This window comes from Vigna unguiculata, chromosome 3 (genome assembly GCF_004118075.2).
Source record: "Vigna unguiculata cultivar IT97K-499-35 chromosome 3, ASM411807v1, whole genome shotgun sequence".
NCBI lineage: Eukaryota > Viridiplantae > Streptophyta > Magnoliopsida > Fabales > Fabaceae > Vigna > Vigna unguiculata.
In genome coordinates this window covers 22,350,602-22,366,568 of record NC_040281.1, presented here as the reverse complement: position 1 = coordinate 22,366,568, position 15,967 = coordinate 22,350,602, and positions in this window count along the sequence as shown.

Here is a 15,967-nt window from a genome sequence, read left to right as displayed (position 1 = left end):
ATCAAATCACAACAAAAGTATGTAATGGCTTTATTATAGAATGCACACATCCGTCTGGCTTCTTACCATTCGTCTTCCTAAAGAATCAATATCCCATAAAGTGACCTTAAGGTTGTTGATGGAACCTTGAGTAAGACACTAATGTCCTTAAATACACTAACTTCTAATTCTAATTAATATTCATTCATTTCTTATCTTATCTAAAAATCCTCCAATAAATTCACGTGAGTTCTCTGCACAGTGTTATTGTTTACAAACTACAGCTATTACACAGTTATCCTATCATCCCACAGCTTAAAACAAAGAAAACCCAAACATCTTAACAGAAAAACTGGATAAAAAAAAGCGAGATATGAATGGAAAGAGACAGAGCACATCACATGAAGAATTTAGAATAACCATAAATAACAGTCATGAAAGCCTTAAGACAGGATCCAACACCTAAGCATAGAACAAATACATAAGCTCAAAATCGCAACTTAAAAGTGCTTGCAGCTACTTCAAATTCTCACTCAACGGAGCATAAAAAATGAAATGTAAAGGAAAATAGTTATGAAACTATTTAATTTGCAGTTAGTTTCTTCATCCACACCAAGAGGAAAAAGAATAGCTTCCTCCAATCAATCTTATCCTTGACTGTCTACTTCAAAAGCTAAAGCACTAGAAAATTTCAAATACAAAATTTAATTGCATCATCTCTTGGCCCAAGTTACTCATATTTAATATCTAATGTTAATCCTATCACTCTAAACAACTTCCAAGATTCTGCCAATCTGATTGATTTCAATTCCAATTTCCACCAGTTTGTCAGGATATCTTCAGCATACATTGTCTTAAACTGCCATAGCTTGCATCCAATTAACATACTAATTTGGTGGAACTTACATGAAGCTGTCAGGATATGTTGACCCCAATAATAATTAGCTGAACTCACATCCCACACACGATATCTGAATGGGAAACCTAGCAATTCCATATGTATGACCAATCACGAATTATTCACAAAATATATATAATATATATATATATATATATATATATATTATATATATATATAATATATATATATATATATATCAAGTGTACCAGTAATTCAAGCTTAAATAAAACGTTCTCATCAATAAAACTACATAGAAATATCACAACAACATCAAATCGAAAAAATAAAAGAGTAGATATGTCTTCTCTCAGTCCCACACCCTCATTGGGCATTAACGGTGCCTTTCTCTACTGCAAACCTCCCATAAGGATCCTTCCAAACCCTTTTTCCAATACACATTGATTTATAGGAAACAATCACTCTCTTCATATGTTCGTATATTTACAGCTATTGGCACATAACAATCCCCAAATTCATATATGGAAGGTTGAATACGGTTGATGCAACAGAAGAAAAAAGAAAGTTAACGGAAGTTTAACCTCTGAACGGACCGAAAACAGTGACACGGACCGGAAAACAGTGATGGCGCAAGCGACGAAGCAGTTGGTTGATGAGAGAGGAGGCATAGGGTAGAATAACCTCTTTTAATTTCTCATGCGATTTAGTCTCTTTATTTTACTTTACTTTACTATTTTAACTTTTAAAATTCGTAATTTATTGTATTTAAAACAATATTCTTTAATGTGTATCTTTGTAATATTTGAATTTTAATATTTTAAATCATTAAAATATTCTATGTAATTTTATTATACATAGCAGGTGACTTCCCCTTGGAATAACAAAAGTTAGCTTCCATTATTAGAAGAATTTAAGCCACTACTTAAATTTGTAATTTGGCCAAAATATCATTTCCAAATTTTGGTAAGGACAATACTATTACACTAGTGGATTGTTAGAAAAAAAATAAATATTTTAGTTTGAGTCTTATCTTGTATTATCATCATTTATATATCTTGAAACCTGTTCCAAGTGACGTTACTTCATAAATCACATGAGTCCTTCATCTTTTACGATTTTTCTATTCTTTAATTGTCTAATCATCTTATCCTGTTCCAAATCCATTTTATGATTGTTACATGATCATCTTTGTCTTAAATGTAATTTTCATACTTATTTAATCTTTGATTTAAATTGCGTCCAAGAGTAAGCATTTGGAGTTCACATTCATATAGAAATCCTTAGAAAATTAAAATCAAACTGTAACTTATATCTTAAAAGCTATTTGCAATTATAGTTTTATAGTCTCAAAACAATCCAAATGGTCGGAATCACCCAAGAGGAATAGGCCAAGCTTTGAGGCATAAGAAGTTGGTACACACTTTACCAAAGCATAATGAAGCTGGATACAGAGAATAATCAATGCCATTAATAATCTGTCTCAATTATTCTGTGAGTTCAACAGCTGTCAATCAATGCTGATGTGATGAATCATGTTGGTCTTAACTACACGAAATTTCGATCTCCATTAATTTCATTCACCATAATTTAAAAAAACAGCAAAAATCAATTTTAATCTTTGGTGAAAGAGGACCAGAAAGCGATTCGACAATGATTGTGTTTGCACAAACTCAATGATAAATAGAAGGCATATATCACATAATAGATCTATCTAATTCTGACGTAGTTGAAATGAACGCTAACCTCTCTCGCGCTATCGCTGCCGCCACCTTGTACCACCTCGGGAACCGGTATGTGTGCTGCTGTCAAGCCCAGCACCGAAGAATAAGAAATGTAAGGGTTTCGTGTTGAGGGACTCAGTGAGAAGATCTTGCGGAGATAAGAAAATGTTTTGAACGAAGAGAAGGGGGACTAACCACACTAGCCCTCTCCCATTCCATCTCATGCGAGGCTTTTGGAGTTGGGGCCTTTCGTGGGTAAAAAAAATGGGACCGATCACGGCTGCCCACGAACTGCGAGTAAAAAATGACAGCCCAAGCACAGACAATTGGTAATAAAGAGTGTCTCCTGCGTTTTCTCTCCCAAATCTTTCCATCTTTGAGGACATATTTTATTTCATATATTTTTTCCTGCCTTCCAAGAAAAAAAATTCATTCTCTTTTTTATTGTACAATAAAGAAATAAAAAATTGATTTCTAAATTATACAAATGAAGTCATTTTTTCTAAAATATAACTTTTGGAGAAGTTAAAAGTAATATTGGACTATACAATTAACCACTAAAAAGTATACTCAGATCGATTACTGAATAATTATAAAACTCCACCCAGTAGATGTCGAGCAGTTCAAATGCGTTTTTTTTTCGTCATGTATAAGTTTCTCATCAAACATTTTGAACACAGAACAAACCTATGATTAAAAGCAAAATAAATGAAATAAAAACATGGCATTTCTTACATCAAGCACGAATTTAATGTCGTGAAATTATCTGTGAAGGAAAAGAACAGATACTCATTTTTGCAACCGCAAAAAAGATTTGAAAAATAACTTAGTTCGGCAAAACTCTAAAAGGAAAATTAATGCGAGTACCAACCACTAAGTAACAATGCACAACAACATCAACTGCATTAATGATAATAATAGACCTGGCTAATACAAGTCGAAAACAAAATCATAGCTCCATGAGCAAAGTGGCATCGATCTCCAAAAGTGCAAGACCCTTTTGCAAAATCTCACACAGTGGAGCAGGGGCACCAGGAACACCGACATTGAAACAGTCAAAAGTAAATCTTTACCATATTACTTGCCTCCTTATCTGTTCGAAAGTTCCCTCAAGTTCAATGTTTCTAAGGTTTGGCGACAGATCTGCTTTGAGTTCACACCACCCTTCCCAATCATAGCTCCTGCCAGAGAAACTTCTACACTGATCTTGGCCGTAGAATGGCGCCAAAGCTACCAGCCAAGGCAGGAGGCTCAATTCGACCAGCCATTCGACCAGCTGATGGAGGTCCCAAAGGTCGATGATCATCAAATGAGGAGCAAAAGGTTTACCAAGTTCCCATTCACCATGAGCAAAATGTCACTTGTCACCAAATTTGCATCCTTCACCTTAGAGAAAAAAAATAATTTAACCAATAATTATATTATAAAAAATAAAATTAAAATTATGAAATGTGAAAAATCAAAATTTCTTTACATAATATAATATATATATAATATATATATATATATAATATAATATAATATATATATATATATATATATATATATATATATATATATATATATATATATATATATGATAGCGTTTGTGTTTATGAATTTTTTAAATGTACATAATATTATAAAGTCAAAAAATAAATGAGAAATAAAGTAAAATGAATGAAGAAAACATGAGAAAATAATTATCAATAAATAGGAAAAAAAAGAAGAGAATATAGACATTTTTATGAGAAACACGGTTAATTTTTAAAATTTTAATAAATAATTATATTATAAAGAATAAAATTAGAATTATGAAATATAGACATAAATGAGAGAATCCTCTCTCTATATATATATATATATATATATATATATATATATATATATATATATATATATATATATATATAAACTAACATTTTAATATCTATACTCATAATTATTTAGTTTTCATAATGTGTATGTTCTTATTAGATTTGGCCAAGAAGTTTTCAAGGTAGGTCGACTTCACTATTGACGTGTGGTCGAGTTCTGAATCATCCTCGAGCTTAAAATTTAATAACTATTACAAGTAGACCCAGTTATTAATGAACGAGTTTATGTGTTGTTGTTAGCATATGATTGAGTTTTACTCGGTTTTTCAACTCTATAGGCACTAGATCAACCAATTCTTGGCACATTGTTGGCCTTTCTTAGCATTAGATCGATCCAATATTTTGTTGGGCAGTCCTTTAAAAGCATTTAATTTCTTTGTCCTCGTTAATGAGGGTTTTTATAGTTGTGATTACTTTCTTATGATATTTGATAGACGTTTTTTCACTTACCTTTTTTGACAAGTGGCATGTTCTGATTGGAGGTTTCTTAATTTTGAGAAGACATAACTCTTAGGCTTCTCTTGCCGCCATTCGCGAAGCATCTTTTATTTTCCCAAATGTTCGAACTAATTTTCATTGCCAATTCCTGCTTTGATTCATTCCATAGCTCAAATCATTCATGTCTTGCACATTCATGGAACCTGTTTCACAACACCTCAACACTATTTTTCAGTTCTTTGGTTTTCACTAGGATTTCGTGATTTAGTTAATTTTGTTGAGTTCTAAATACATTTTATGGTTGCTCTAATAGATTGAAGCACATTTGATGACTTAGGTCCAATCATAGGTGAAATCAAAGTCCTAGTCACTTTAATCATGCTTAAAAGAATACAAGACATGGAGCTTCAAAAGCACCATGGACTTAATGAGCTTCAAATGCTTTTATCATGGCCAAGGAGGATATCAAGATTTGATGAGCTTTCTAATAGTCTATTAGTCTAGTTTAAATTGGGCTATGTATTAGGCCAAGCTTTCAATAAATTGTAAAAACTATAAAACGTAGCTTGGATCATGAATAGGGATGTCAACGGGACGGGTAGGGTACGGTAGTAGTTCCCACATACCCTACCCACTGGATAAATATTTGTCTCGTACCCGTACCCATATCCGTCGGGTATCCGTTATATGGGTACCCGCATAATTTTTTAATAATATCCACGGATATCCACGGGTATCCGCGGGTATTTAAAAATATAAAAATAAATATTTAACAACATATTTTAATATAAATTCAACTAAAATACAATACATAATATTCAAAAATTTTAAACAAAGTCCAAATAACTCATTTAAATAGTGTTGAATGACAGTTTACAAATAAATGATTTTTTTAAATCTAATAGATAAAAAAAATAACTCATTCAAAATCAATATGTTAAAATTTTCATCATGTTTTTTTTTATTTTTTTTTAATTTAAATTAAAGTATAGCGGGTACGGGTATTCACGAGTACGGATACTATGATACCTGTATTTGTCTCGTTAACATGCGAGTATTAAAAATATCGGTACCTATTACCCGCAAGTATTCATTTACAATATCCATTTCCTACCTGTTGCAGGTTTTATCCGTGGATACCCACGGGTATGGATTTTTTTGACGTTGCTAATCATGAATCACCTAACCATTGAAATTGGATCCATCCAAGCGCAATTTCAATAGGCTAGGCTGAGAGCTAGCTAGCATTTTCCTTGCTTTGCACATTTAGCACATGGAGCAAATGAGGGAGGCGTGACATGCCACTTGGCAAGTGATCCGAAATTGGTGGATCTAGGAGTTACAAAAGGTTTCAAATATCCTAAAAAGGTCCTATTGGTCTTCCATCTTTAAGGGAATTGAGCATCAAATTGATTTTGTGCCTGAGGCTAGTTTACAAATAGACTAGCCTATAGGACAAATCTCCAAGAAACAAAGGAGATAGAGACTCAAGTAAAAGACTTATTAGATTAGGGTTGGATTCAAAAGAGTCTTAGCCCTTATGTTCTTCCTATTTTATTAGTACTTAAGAAAGATGGCAAGTGGAGAATGTGTTGTGACTGTAGAGCCATCAATAATATTACAATAAAGTGTAGGCACCCAATTCCTAGACTAAATGATATATTGGATGAATTGCATGGTTCCATTATATTTTCCAAGATTCATCTCAAAAGTGGTTATCACCTAACTAAAGAGGTTGATTAATGGAAAACTGCTTTCAAGACCAAGTTTGAATTGTATGAATGGTTAGTGATGCCTTTTGGCCTTACTAATGAACCAAACACTTTCATGTGACTCATGAATCACATCTTAAGGGATTATATAAGTAAATTTGTTGTTGTTTATTTTGATGATATTTTAGTGTATAGTAAGAGTCTGCATGATCATTTAGGTCAGTCCTCTCCCTTCATAGGGTTAATCATTTGTTTGGTAACATAGATAAGTGTACTTTTTGTTTGATAATGTTGTCTTTTTAGGTTTTGTGGTGGTCAATAAAAGCGGGGTTCATGTGGACCCCAAGAAAATAAAGGTTATCCAAGAATGGCCTACCATTAAAGATGTTGGAGAAATTACGAGCTTCCATGGTTTGGCAAGCTTTTTATAAAAGGTTTATTCCTAATTTCTCTAGTCTTGCTTCACCACTTAATGAGTTAGTGAAGAAAGATGTCACATTCATATGTGGGGCAGGGGGCCTGGAACAACAAAAATCTTTTGAGGAAATAAAAGAAAGGTTAACAAAGACACCCATTCTGTCTTTGCCAAACTTTGCAAAAAAAAAAAAACCTTTGAACTAGAATGTGATTCCTCGGGAGTTGGCATATGTTCAGTATTATTGCAAGAAGGCCATCCAATTGCATATATCAGAGAAAAACAACATGGTGTTTCTCTCAATTATCCCACATATGACAAAGAAATGTATGCACTTATGAGAACTCTTCAAATTTGGAAGCATTACCTTGTTGCCAAGGAGTTTGTCATTCATAGTTACCATAAGTCACTTACATATTTGATGAGTCAACATAAGCTCAACAAAAGGCATGCTAAATGGATGGAGTATCTCGAGCAATTTCCCTATGCAATCAAACACAAGAAGGGCAAAACTAGGCATGACAAAAATACCCGCGCCCGTAGATATCTGCAGATAAAATCCGCGATGGGTTGTTAGTACCCGCGGGTATTTATTACCCGCAGGTAACGGGTAGCGGGTATTTTAATACCCGCTTATAAACGGGTCGGGTACGGGTACCCGTTACCCGTAAAACATTAAAATTTAAATTTAATTTATATTTTATTAAGTTCCTGTTTGGTGACATATATGCTTTGGGTTCACACCACCCTTCCCAATCATAGCTCCTGCCAGAGAAGCTTCCACACTGATCTTGGCCATAGAAATGGCGCCAAAGTTACTAGCCAAGGGAGGGGGCTCAATTCGACCAGCCATTCGACCAACTGATGGAGGTCCCAAAGGTCGATGATCATCAAATGAAGGAGCAATAGGTTTACCAAGTTCCCATTCACCATGAGCAAAATGTCACTTGTCACCAAATTAGAGAAAAAAATTAATTTAACAAATAATTATATTATAAAGGATAAAATTAAAATAATTATATTATAAAGGTTAAATTAAAATTATGAAATATGAAAAAAAAAGAAATTTTTTTATATAATATATATATATATATATATATATATATATATATATATATATATATATATATATATATATAAAATATAATATATGATAGTTTTTATGTTTACGAATTTTTTAAATGTAAATGATATTATAAGGCCAAAACATGAGAAAATAACTATCGATAAATAGGGGAAAAAAAGAAGAGAATATAGACAATTTTATGAGAAACATGTAAAATAACCATTAATTTTTAAAAATTTAACAAATAATTATATTATAAAGGATAAAATTAGAATTATGAAATATACACAAAAGAAAGAATCCTCTTATCTTTATAATATATACATATATATATATATATATATATATATATATATATATATATATATATATATATATATATATATATATATATATATATATATATATATATATATATATATAAAGTAATCTTTTAATATCTATACTCGTAATTATTTAATTTTCATAATGTGTCTGTTCTTATTAGATTTGGCCAAGAAGTTTTCAAGGTAGGTCGACTTCACTCTTGACGTATGGTCGAGTTCTGAATCATCATGAAGAGATAATTCACATATAAAAACTCTTTGACGGTTAGTAAAACTATTTCTTATGAGCACTTGTGAGTAAAATTAATTATGAAATGATTATTATTTGTGTGGTAACATATATTTATAGTGTTTTTAGGCTTATGGATATCAATTGTATATATAAATATTATGAATGGTTTATATTTTTATCATATATCACATAATATCGTATGTCTCATAAATATTATATTTCCCTTATTTCTAGTAGTTAATATATTATATGGATCTCATATTCAAACCTTTTCCTCTTTGATTCCTTTTAGGCCTTATAAGAATATAATTTTATTGTAAATATAGGTCATGTAGGTACATAAGTCCCTCGAGCTTAAAATTTAATAACTATTACAAGTAGACCCAGTTATTAATGAATGAGTTTATGTGTTGTTGTTAGCATATGATTGAGTTTTACTCGGTTTTTCAACTCTCTAGGCACTAGATCGACCGATTCTTGGCACATTGTTGGCCTTTCTTGGCATTAGATCGGTCCAATATTTTGTTGGGCAATCCTTTAAAAGCATTTAATGTCTTTGTCCTCGTTAATGAGGGATTTTTATAGTTGTGATTGCTTTCCTTGGGTTTTTTATAGACGTTTTTTCACTTACCTTTTTTCACTTTCCATTTTTTTTGTTCCAGCACTTGTTCTTTGATTCCTTGTTGTTTTTTATCATTTTAATCGGTGCATCTTTTAATTTTCAGTTCATCATCTTGTGTTTTGTCTTATGTCATGTTTAAGCATTTTGTTTCATCTTCATTTTCGTTCTTATTGTTAAATTATGCCCTTGCTTGATGAGAACCAAGTCCTACATCACACATTTAAGCTATGAACTTCAAGTGATGCTTGTGGATGTGTAAGGCAAAGGTCTCACTATTTTTCTTCCATTTCACCGATTGGATTATGCTTTAGAGTGTTCTAGATGTTCATCTTGATCTATGCTTGATTTTAGATCATAATCAAGCTCCAAATCGAATTGATTTGTCCATTGAACATCTTCCACTTTCAATATGCTTTTGCTTCAGTTTTCAATTTTTTTTCACTACACACCTTCTGTTTGAGAAGTGTCACGAGTGACTCAATGCACCAAATTTTAATCCGATTGTTGCTTCGAAAAGAGAAGTCATAGACGAAAATTCTCCAACAAGAATCATTCAATTATGTTGAGAATTCAATTATATACAAATGCTTGAATTAGAAGCAACTTTGTGTGTTTTTCAGTGCAAATTTGTTGTTGTTTCCACTTGTGTCCAAACGCACACTTTTCTTGTTTGATTTAATTGGAACGATTCATAGCACCAAATCACCTTCTGATTTTTGCCTAATTTTCTCAACATCTGGACGAAAAATTAGCAAAAAGAATCATTCAAATATGTCCAGTACAAAAAATATGATAAATCTTCAACGTTAAGGCATCTATCAACGTTTTTTGGTGCTGTGCTTTTGGGAAAATAATTGTTTTGTGCATTTTTTGTGTATTTTGCTTCAGAATTTCAGTGCTCTTTCTCTATACATTTGCTTGTTTATGTGTGTATTCCATATTTTCATCATTTGCTTTCAATTGGAGTGGATTAGTTCCCTTGAATTAACACTAATGCAATGAATATCATAAGCATTTTATGAGCTTTACCGTTTCTATTTTCAGTTTTTAATCCATTCTAGTTCCATTCTAGGATTCCTTTTTATGTGCTTTCCTTTCTTTCAAGCCTTAATTTCTTGATTTTCCTTTTTGGCTATTCAATTCAGTCTTGTTTCATGAATTCCACTTTGGTTTAGCATTTCTAATTGGCTTTTCTTGCTTTATTTGTTGTTTCCTTCTAATTACAATGCTCTCGATTTTTGTGGTTTGATTTGGTGATGCAATGCTTTCTTCTTATTGATAGATAGTGGTAGCATCATAGGTGGTGGATGTGATTCAATCCTTTAGCCTAATGCTTTCAATTGGTAATTACCTTTCCTCCCACACCTAGTATGATTTTAGCTACAAATTTTTTGAGAGTGTTGAGTGCTAACCATTTGAATTCGGGAAAGTTTTCTTTGTTTTTGTTTGCTTTTTGTGCAGTTTCTTGTTGTTGTTTGGCTATTTGGTGCTGCAATTTTAACGACCACAAAGTGTCCAAGGGTGTTCAATTTGGTGTGTGCACATAAGCCATCAATTAAGGCTTTCTTTACTAGTGGTTAAACGAGCTCATTGAACCATCTTTTTGAAGACTTTTGTTTAGCCATTGTGGCTTGTAATTGTTGCATCTTCATAGTTTACTTCTTTCTCTATAATTTGGTCACTTCTTTTGGTACATTTGGAGCTTCCTTAGTGCCGAATTTTTTACCCAAAGTTCACTAATATCATAGTGCTCTCGGGTTGCTCCTAATAGTACCAAATTTTGTGCTCCACATTTGCTTACTTTTACTTGTAATTCTTGGCCTACTTAGGTGTCTTGGGGAACCACAAGGTGTTCCATCCCATCTCCTAAGTAGAACCTTTGTATACTACATAATGATTCGCTTTAGTTGTAAGTGTGTTGAAAGTTCTAAGTGTTTTCTCACCTTACATTAGGCCGCATAACTTATATTCATGTTTTCTTGCAATACATTTTAGAGGCTTAAGTTGAGACCAAAGTCTCTCATATTTTTGCCATTTAGGGGTCTGCATTTAGTGTGCTAGTTTTTCCTTTTTGAGTCTTGTTTGTGTGTTTTGTACTTCGTGCCTCAAGTGATTCTATTTACTTAGCACTTAGACAATTGTGTACTCTTTGAAACCTTTTGCAAGTGTATCTTGGCAAGGATTGGCCTTGGTACTTAAGAAGTCTTAAAGACTCACCTCACATAACCTGGAGGTCCACTTGTGATTGATTTCATCTTCCACACTTTGTTCAAGTTTCTAAGTTCTTTCAATCACCATGAGCACTTTCTTTAGAAATTTCCCTCAATTTTTTTGAGCAACTTGTTTTTCAAAATTGTTTCCAAGATGACTGTGTATCCCTATTCTACTTTGCATGATAATTTTTGGGATCAAAATAGTTTGCATTCTAAGTATAGTGAGCATTACTTGCATCACAGGGCTATGCATGACATTACTTGCATAGATCTTTTAAGAAATGAAATCTAACATTGATGTGTATGCTCCTTCCATGTAAGGTTTTGGTTTTTTTTTTCTTTTTTTTCATTTGTGATTTGTTTGTTTATTCTTCTGGTTAATCTTGTTGCCAAAAGTTTGGTTAGTTTTGTTTTTCTTGATTTGTTTGATGAGTATTCGGGGTTTTAAATTGTGGTTGTTTGATTATTGTGGTTTTAGGTTGATGTTGCAACTATAGTTAGGTTCTTTGTTCAATTTGTGGCTTCAGCTTCAAGTGATGTGGTCTACGTTTTCAAACCCTATCAATATTGCGACAATTTCAATGATAATGTTGATATGCAGGAAGAGCATGATTTTGTTTAAACTGTGGGGATAATGTATAAATGTTAGGGTGTACTAAATTATATGCATTCTTGTTGTCGTCATCTGTGGTTAAAATTTGGAGAAGATGTGATGTTATCATGTCCCTGCCAGTCATTGACTAACCAGTGTTTGGACTATTTATGTGTTTTTCTTGCCTGCCTATGTAGTTTTCTTTTGGTTAGGCAACCATATAAATACTTGAATAATATGTTTATGAAATTGTTTTACAAATAATTTGTCAGGATGATTAGACCTTTGATTTTTTTTTTGCTTAGTATGGATTGGGTAGTGTTAAAATCAATGTCTAAGAAGTACATATACAATGCACTTGTAATATTGGAGAATGGATGATGTAAATCAATATCCATTGTGCATTTAAAGAATCTGGCGTAATTATTGGCATGCGTATATTTCTTTACAATTAGAATTTGTTTTCCATGTGTATTAATCAGTATGTTTAAAGGTATGATATTATAATCTTAATTAACTATCGTGAAATGCAACCATAGCTTATTTATTTTTATTTATTACATAGTGGAAAGAAATAATTTTGTTGAATCTGTCATTTTGTGATCTTTTTAAATTTATTCTTGTCTTTATGTTCTATTCACAGGTTAACTTGGGGCATCACTTTCTTGTTTAAAGATGCAGCTTAGTCAGTTGAGTTGTTATAAAGTATTGTATTATTATTTTTTCTTATTCTTAGACACATATATAGTTGTAAATGTTTAAGAGAATGACATTTTTTGTATGTTTATTCTATATCTAGTCTGCATCTTTTGTTCAATTAATGATTTGAAGCATATTAAGTGAACCTTTCTTGTTACGTGAAACGCTTTTGGATTTTATGCATGTATTTTGGATTTTACTTGGGTTTTATGCATGTATTGTTGAATTTTGTATTACTTCTTTTGCATGCTAGCTTTTTTCCTTTCACTTTGCAATACAATATTTCTAAACTACACTACAAAAAATTAAGATAATTATGACGGTTTTAATATAGCAGTTTTGAAAAACTACCATAATTTGCTTTATAATATGACACTTTTATAATTGTCATATTTTGTATTCAAATTATGGCATTTATGAGCGTCATTATTATATATTATACTAAAACAAAAATTATTAAAAGAAAAATTTACCCTAAAAGAAACACCCCTTGCACATCTTTGCTCTCAATCAGCACCACAAGACCTAACCGTCTAGACCACGCACCGTAGCGACCACAGCACCTTGCTGTCACCACAACACCTCACACCTCTAAAGCTGATGAGACCACTAAACCACTCTTCATCAATTTGGCTCGCGAAATCGTAGCAACCGCACTCCATCCACGCTAATCGTTGCAACGCAGTTCATGTTCCACCGTTCGCGACTAGCAAACATCATCCTTCATCTTGAATCTTTCACCATCGTCGTTCACAATCACCATTCAGCATTCACCGTCACCATTCATCATCACCATCATCACCATCCGCAACCCTAACTATGAAAGCAGAGGTTCTCTCGTCAAGAGCAAGAAGAAAATGGTAACCCTATATTCCTCTTTATTTTGTCAAGCATTTTTCTATGTAGATGCACAATACCTTGCTAAACTCAGTAGTTCCTATGATAATGTGCTACACTAATATCTGATTTAAATGTAACTATGCTGATATTAACTTGTACTATCAAAAAATGGATTTACCACAAGTTTATTTGGTTGATTTTGACACCTTTAGTTTGAAAACTTAAAATAGGTAGCATTTTCATGATTAAAAACTGAAAATAGAATTCGAAAATCAGAAATAGAAATGCAAATAAATGCTTTATCAGAAAAGGTTGGGAAGAATGATCAAAACTGTTCTTTCTAATGCTTTGATTGAGGTTATATTTCTTCTTGCTATCTTCCTAAAAAAAATCCCTCACCCCAATCCATGTGTTGTACTCAACATGATTATTGAAATTGAATTTTGTGACAAGTCCTATGGTAAACTGTTATGTAGTTTGATGTGTGTTTGACTTTAATTTTTCCCAGATTTTAATTATCGTAGAGGAAAACAACATCTCCATTGGACTTAGAAGTGGATTATCTCTACATCATAGTTAGTTTTTAAATTATTTTTTTAAGAATTGATCATACATGTTGTTTGCTTTAAATATGCTTCAACCATTGGTTCTAGTATATATGTATTTGTATTAACTTTGTTTGATCTTCTGTTTTTTGTAAGATAGTTTTGGATGTTTGATTTATGATCTGTTTTTAAACATTGGTAGTGATGTGGCGTGTTATGTGGGTTGTAGTCTTATATGCACATGCAATCACACAACAAATATAATCTTTAAGAATAAATAGATAAAGTAATAGCCTTTTTTTCCATTAGTAGATGTGATAAACTGTAGGGTTGTGTGACCCTTGAAAGTTTAAGTTAAGTTAAAAGTTTGGTGTGATTGGGAAAAAAGTGCAAGGTTTGGTGACTGAAATTATGAGTTAAATGCAAACTTATAAAACTCATGAGCGGTAGGGAGTGATGAAGTTAAATGAATGCTATAGTGGGGTTGTGATGAGGCTGTAGGATAATGAAATTATCAAAGGAAGGGGGTGATGCAATTGGAATAACATAAATAGATGCAACATCCAATAGTGTGTCACTAATGTCACACTTAAAACTATTTAATCTAATTAATATTTTACTTAGTTACTACATATTTTACTTTTGTATAGTGAATCTAAATTTATTACATTTAATTTGACATGATGAATGATTTCAGAGATAATTATTTTATTGTTTTGAATGGAATAAAGTAATGTCATTAAGGTTAATATTCTCTCCCTCCCATTTCTTCTTTTTTTCTCCACGTCTTTCATCTGTAATTGCTTCATCCTTATTTCTTATCATCGAAATGTAGTTTGAGTGTTTGAAAAGTTTAATGCAAAGAGAATTTAAATATGTGTTAAACCACTGGATGAATTGTACATTCTAGTAATTAGTTGTTCATTATGAAATATTATCTTTGTTCATTGCTTTTGTTGACCTTTCTTTCTTATAATCACAGTTCAACAATCTCTCAAACTATGTTGATTTTGTTCTTTAAGGCAAACCCTAAAATTAATTTCTCAAAGTAGGTTACTAGCCTTGTCATTAAGTACAATTAATGGCATTAACATATCATGCAGGTTGGATTAGGCCACAAAATGCACTTCCTCAAATGCCACCTTCCATGTTTAGATGATCCATCTCCCCCAATCACTATTCATCCATATTTTTTGGGATATTCACATGCATAATGAATAATCTTCTATTAATAAGTGATTTCATCTATTTTATTTCATCCACTAACAATATTTATCATCAAGAGTATATCACTTTTAAATTTATTATAAAAATGGTATGAATTTTGAATAACAGAGATTTTTTTTTATTACAGGCACCAGATGTGTTGAAGTGGTGTTCCATCACCTATTGGCACAAGAAAATCAAGCACTAAGACTAGATAGGAACATAGTTGTAGAAATTTAGGAAAATGTATTATAATGATGTAAGATCCTTTTTTAGTTTATGTTTTCAACATACAAACCTTTGGATGATGTTGGATAAATATGAAATTTTTTAATATGAATATTGAATGAAAATATTTGTGATCAAAATTGACTGAGTGAATTTTTTTTTTACTTTTTATGATTTTATGACAAATAGGTTAAATAAATAATGAAATTATAAAAAATAATTTTACATTCAAATTACGACAGTTCAAAATGTCGTATTTTGTTTGAGTACATTGAAAATAATGGCGCTTTTAGGTGTCGTTTTTTGTATTATAATTCTTTTAAAATAAATAATTTATGGCAGTTTTAACTGCTATTATTTGCGTAGAGAATACGACGATTTGAACTATCATTATTTGCATAGTACATTAAATGGCAGG